The sequence below is a fragment of the Myotis yumanensis genome, unplaced genomic scaffold (assembly GCF_028538775.1).
Source record: "Myotis yumanensis isolate MYYU_CA2020_CCGP unplaced genomic scaffold, mMyoYum1.0.hap1 SCAF_9, whole genome shotgun sequence".
NCBI lineage: Eukaryota > Metazoa > Chordata > Mammalia > Chiroptera > Vespertilionidae > Myotis > Myotis yumanensis.
The window spans coordinates 23,359,883-23,366,193 of record NW_027223760.1 but is presented as its reverse complement, the minus strand read 5'-3'; the positions used below and the strand labels follow the sequence as shown (position 1 = coordinate 23,366,193).

Here is a 6,311-nt window from a genome sequence, read left to right as displayed (position 1 = left end):
GGTAGCAAGGACAAGAAGCAGACTAAATGGGAATTCAGCTGCAAGAGGAAACCCAGGGGACTGTAAGCCATATTGGCAGCCACGTTGGCACACGGGCGGCAGCCCTCCTGAGGGGACTTCCTCATGCTGTCGCAGCACCAACCAGAAAGGGAGCAAGCCGCCAAGGAAGCTCTGGAGACATGTTCACAGGGCACGGCACGCGCCTGGCTGATGTCATCGTGGCCACAGTGCAGCCGCGACCCAGCAGATGACCCTTTGATTGTGAGGATTCCAGAGTCTGTGACTAATGCTAATTAACCCTGACTAATTATTACTGAGCACAAAGAGGTCAGTGTCTCCATGAATCAAGTGGGGAAACTGAGGCGTGGAGTGGGGAAGCAGCTTGGCTCTATTAGTCAGGGGCACCAGGCCGCGAGTTTATCGCTGTCCTGCTCACACGCCCTTGAAGCTGCCCTTGGAAGTCAGGAGTAAACACTTCCCACAGGGCTGCCCAGGGGAGGAGGAGTGGGGCCTTTCCTCTGGCTGTTTACAGGCTGGGTAGAGACATTGGACTAGAACCTCCCCGTGGCAAAGCCTACTTGGCATAACAATCCCCGCCCCCTTCCTGCTTCTACTGGCGGCCAGACTCAGCAGTGACAGCCAAGATCACAGGTGGTGGTGTGGCTGGGCCAGACATAGAAGCCTGAGGTCCTGTCAGTGCTCAGTCTTCCTGCGCTGCAGCCCCCATGACAGCAGGAGAGAGGTTGTATCGTGTGGGATTCTGGTAGCCTGGGTTCGAATCCTGGGTTCGCTGGTTACCAGCTGTGTGCTTCTGAGCCAGCTTCTCCATGCCTTGGTTTCTCCATTTGTGAAATGAGGAGAGTGCTAGCACTTATGTCCTAGGGGTGTTTTGAGAATTAAATGAGACATGTGAAGTGCTTCGAACAGTGTCTGGCACATAGTAAGTGCTTAGTAAATAGTAGTTGTTTTTTTTTAGTATTATTTAAACAAGGCAGGTATGACAACCCTTAGCTGCATACCTGGCCACTCAGCTACCCTGTTGGTTTCAGCCCAATCATCTCTCTTGCCAAGTTTCTCCAGTTTGCCTGGTCTTTTGTGTCTCCTGAGGCCAGGGAGCACTGACACAAGAGGTGCTGGGCTCAGGAGACACATACCGGAGTTTCCTCCCCGCACGTCCTTGCTCCGAGTTGGGCTCTTTTAGCCCAACAGCCTCCGTGACAACATCAGACAATGCAGGGGCCATGGGCTCAGCTCCAAGCCCAGCTCTAGAAACGTCTTGGGCAACAAGACAGAGGCCAAGATAACCACATTCCTGCCAGTCCCTCGGGCCCTGGCTCTGGGCCTGGCAAGCCCACCCTCAGAAGGTGGTGGTACAGCGATGACAGGACAGCTCATTAGAGTCGTCACCCTGCTGGGATGAGAACGCCGGCTTGTTTGTCCAGCACTTCTTACCTGAGTCATCCATCCTGCAGCCACCTGCGCCAGGAGTCGGACCAGCAGGCTGCCAGGAGTCGGGAACCTTCTGCACACCGAACCTGGCGAGTGCCCGCACTTCCTGCGTGCTCTCCTCTCAGAAAGCAAGTCCAGGCAGCTTGGTTCCAGAGGCAGAGCGCCAACTGAGCGAAGCCTGGCCAGGCTCGACAACAGGCCAGAGCTCCAGGCCCTTTCTGGGTGAGCAGAACCAGGCCGAGGTCCCTGAGCCCTTGGAAAAGCACTTCCACAGATCAGAGATGAAACCAAGAGGCAGAGAAGGGACAGGGCTGCAGCTTCGTCCCTGCCTCCGTGCCACCAACACACCCCTGAGCCGCTCCCTGGGCCCCCCTTAGGGCCACAGCACTCCCCAAGCCAACCCTGCAAGTCACCACCGATCTGGGCTCAACTCCCACTAGTTCAGCCTGGGGTTTTCCAAAGTAAAATGAGGGAGAAAATTGATGTTATATTCACAAAAAGAGTTTCCAAGTTACGATAAATTAGCCCTGGCTGACTGGCTGAGCATCATCCAGATACACCAAGGTTGTGGGTTCGATCCCCAGTCAGGGCACATACAAGAATCAGCCAAAGAATGCATAAGTATAAATACTAGTAAGTGAAACAACAAATGGATGTTTCTCTCTCTCTCTCTCTCTCTCTTTCTTTCTCTAAAACCAATCAATCAACAAAAATAGAGTAGAAGTAGAAATGCTTCTTTGAAAGGTATCCTATATAATAAAAGGTGAATATGCAAATTGCCCAAACAGCAGAATGACCAGTCGCTATGACGGGCACTGACCACCAGGGGGCAGACGTTCAATGCAGGAGCTGCTCCCTGGTGGTCCATGTGCTCCCACAGGAGGAGCCCTGCTCAGCCAGAAGCTGGGCTTATGGCTGGCAAGTGCAGCGGCGGTGGCAGGAGCCTCTCCCACCTCCACAACAGCTCTAAGGATGTCCAACTGCCAGGAGTGGGCCTAAGCTATCAGTTGGACATCCCCCAAGGGCTCCCGGACTGCGAGAGGGCACAGGCCTGGCTGAGGAACCCGCCACCGCCACCACCAGTGCATGAATTTCGTGCACAGAGCCTCCAGTATAAAGTGAAAAAGGCCCCTGCTCCCTCTCTGCCTCACTGTGTGAGGGGAACAAGAAGGATGTGACAGAGGAGAAAAGGTGTGGTCCCCCCTGAGGAACCTGGGCCCACCTGTGGCACAGCTGGTAAAGGCCACATGGGGACACCTGTGGTGGGGACAGGAGACACAGGAAGCAGTGTTTTAAGGCAGTAATCCCCGAAGCTTAGGAATGTGGTTCTCTACTCCTTCGAGACAGAGAGCTAAAGAGCCCCATAAAACAAGCACTGGCCAAGAGGCCACTTGCCCGGGGCTGGGCCCTGCCTCCCCACAGCTGTGCCTGCTGCTTGGCTCCCTCTGCCCCTGCAGCTCCCTCAGTAATTGGAGGCTTGGGGGTGGCACCCTTGCCGTGCAATCTGTGCCCCATTAAAGCCTCAGCATTCCTGTAGCCACCCATCACCCTCGTGCTTTCTAGTTTGGCAGGAAGTAAGGCTGACGACAGCTTATCCCCTGCAGGGAGGGCGAGGCGGGAGGGTGGAGGAAGGCCTAGTTCTGGCCTTGCTGACAAGAACATGACCTCAGTGTCATAATGACTGGCTTTCTGGTTCACCTGCCAACCGAGGGTGACTCCCAGCCCTGACCTTTGAAGGTCCTGGTGGGCAAAGAGCAACCAGGGTCTTCCCGCATCAGAGGTCGGCCAGGGCGGTCCCGTGCTCTTCTGCATCCGCTCAACAAGGCCTTGGGCTGGAGCCCCAGGACAGGCCCTGGACCCTGTGGCTCCAGCAGACTCTTCATCACCACATATTCTGGGGGAAAGTTGGGACACGTGGTCTAACGAGGAGGACTGAGTTCACGAAAATGATATGGCCATTTAAACACGGGACGGGGGCCCTGCCAGGTGGCTCAGTTGGTGGAGTTGCGTCCCACACACCAAAAGGGTTGCAGGTTCGATTCCTGGTCAGGGCACATACCTAGGTTAGGGGTGTATGGGAGGCAACTGATCGATGTTTCTCTCTCTCTCTCTCTCTCTCTTTCTCCCTCCTTCCTCTCTCTATAAAATCAATAAAAACATATCCTTGAGTGAGGATTTGAAAAATAATAATAAAATAAAGTAAAAACTGGGACACACAACCTCCACGTGCCCAGTGCTCAGTACTCCGGAGGCACTGGGGACCCCTGGGCTGGGATAGGGAGCCTGGCTGTCCCAGTGCCCCAGCTCTGGCTGTCACTCTGGTGACCTTGACAAAGTCAGTGTCCATTTCATTCTGTATCTGTCCAGTCAGGGTAAGGATACTTATCACCTTATAAGTATCCTTATAAGGCCAGGGGGCCTTTGGGAAAAGTGTGGGAGTCTATCATGGACACACACTCACGCCACACAAGCTACTTGGGGGATCAGAGGTGTTGCCATGGGGTTGGAGTGGGGTGACCGTGGTATCTGAGTCAAGAATAGGAAACACACTTGGACAGTGTTGCTAAGTGGTTAGAGCGCTGCCCCATGCACCAAAGGGTATGGGTTTCAATTCCTAGTCAAGGCACATATCTGGATTAGCGGGTTCAAGCCCCAGCCCTAGTTGGAGTGCGTGCTGGAAACAACCAATTGATGTATCGCTCTCACATCGATGTCTCTCTCTCTCTCTCTCTCTCTCTCTCTCTGCCCCTTCCACCCTCTCTAAAAATAAATGGAAAAATATCCTTGCCCACCTCCCCAATTTAGTGCTAAACATTGTTAGTGCATCGCAAAGTTGTAGTGCTCGGTCCAAGTCTCCCAAAGTCCTCTGTGAACGGTTTGGTTAGCTTCTGACCCTTATCCTCAGACCATGGAGCCTGAACCCAGACCCAGGATCTGATGAAGGGGGGACACCTTTTGGTCAGGCCTCCTCTCCACCAGGATTCTTCCTCTACCCTTCCTCTTTGGCACCCTCAGGCCATTGTAGCTTCTTGGAGCCAGGACACACCCAACATCTCCATTTCAGAAGTTACTCCTTCACGTTTCCATATCCACAAGTTCAAGTTCAGTGCTTTTTCCTGAAACAAAGGAACTGGGAGGTCTCAGCTTACTGAGGCTTTTTCCAAGGAGAAGCTGGTTTTGATGGTTTCCTTAGACTCTGAAAATCTTAGGACAGAGTTTCATCAGAGCATGTTCATAAGGGCTTGAGGAATAAATGAGAGGGAGTATGCAGCTGAGCACTGGAAAATGTGAAATCGTGTGTCAAATACCTGTGATCTCTCAGAACTTCCTAACTGCTTCATCTACCTCCCACTCTGTTAGGTCTTCCCCAGGACTGTACCCCCAGTAGCTGGCACAGTGCCTGGCACCGAGAACGTGCTTAGGAAATATTTGTTGCATGAATGAACAAGGAGATGTTGGCAGTTGGTGTAGAAGTTCGGAGGCAGAGCTCACTTGTAGTGTGGCCACAAGGACACCTGTTCTGATCCCTCTGAGAACCTGCTTTGATGGGGGTCTGGAAGACATGATTTGCCATCCTCTTTTTTAAAAGTATTTTTATTGATTTCAGAGAGGAAGGCAGAAGGAGAGAGAGATACAAACATCAATGAGGAGAGAGAATCATTGGTTTGGCTGCCTCCTGCACACACACCTCCCCCTCCCCCGAGGACTGAGTCCTCAACCCGGGCATGTGCCTTGACCGGGAATCGAACTGTGACCTCCTGGTTCACAGGTGGACGCTCAACCACTGAGCCATGCGGGCTGGGCTGCCCTCCTCTTGGTAAGAAGAAGGCAGACCGGTGTAGGAAGTGAAAGGGGAAATTACCTGAGGGCTGGAAAGGGGAAATTTGGGGCTATGTTTAGGCTGAGAAGTGAAGAAGGGGACCGAGTGCCCCAGCAAGTATGTGATCTGCCTCTGACACATCAGGGACATTTTGACATAATATACACTCTGCAGCTCCTCTCCATCTCATCTGACATTCTCAACACGGAACAGGTAAATGAGAGAACTTGAGTTTGGAAATTCTTGATTTTATTTATTTATTTATTTATTAATATATTTTTATCAATTTCAGGGAGAGGGAGAAAGAGATAGAAACTTCAAGGATGAGAATCATTGATCAGCTGCCTCCTGCACTCCCCCTATTGGGGATTGAGTCTCAATGTGCTCTGACCGGGAATCCAACAGTGACTTTCTTGTTCATAGGTCGACGCTCAAGCACTGAACCACACCGGCCAGGCCTTGAGTTTATTATTTTATTTTTTAAATTAAAACAAAGGTAATATTTACCTGGCAGGGGAGATACCATGATCATGAAGGTGGTTTCCCAGGGTGAGGCTTACCCATTGCCCTCCAGATGTGCTGACCCCTGCGATTTCCCCAAATGTGAGAAACTCAACTGCATCATTTGTGGTAGTGGGGGCTGCGTTTGTGCTAAAAGAAAAAAAAAAATAAAATAAAATAAAGGCAAGCAACCTTGTAAGGAGCTTTATCACTCACAAAAATGTTACACGTTCATTGTCTCATTTAACCCTCTAACAACTCCATAGAATTGGGTAAACAGACATTAGTCTCAACTTCCTTTTTTAGTCAGTAAATGGAGTAAAGACTCTAACCCAGGGCTCTCCGACTCCGGGCCCTGTACTCTGTCTACTGTATTTTACTTGTTATCGATTGAATTCCAACACTACAATAGGGAATTAAAGGAAAAGGCTGTCTGAAAACACCTTGTAAAACATAAAACCTTATCCTATGTAATAAAAGCCTAATATGCAAACTGCCCCCTTGGGAGTTTAACCGACCAGGAGTTCGACCACTCACTATG

General features: G+C 51.3%; 1 non-coding gene across 1 annotated transcript; it reads left to right on the top strand.

Moving 5' to 3' along the window:
- Positions 1-5,768: 5,768 nt before the first annotated feature.
- LOC139017114 (U1 spliceosomal RNA) lies at positions 5,769-5,925 on the top strand. Its single transcript, XR_011472791.1, has one exon. It is a non-coding gene; the product is annotated as a U1 spliceosomal RNA (small nuclear RNA).
- Positions 5,926-6,311: the final 386 nt, after the last annotated feature.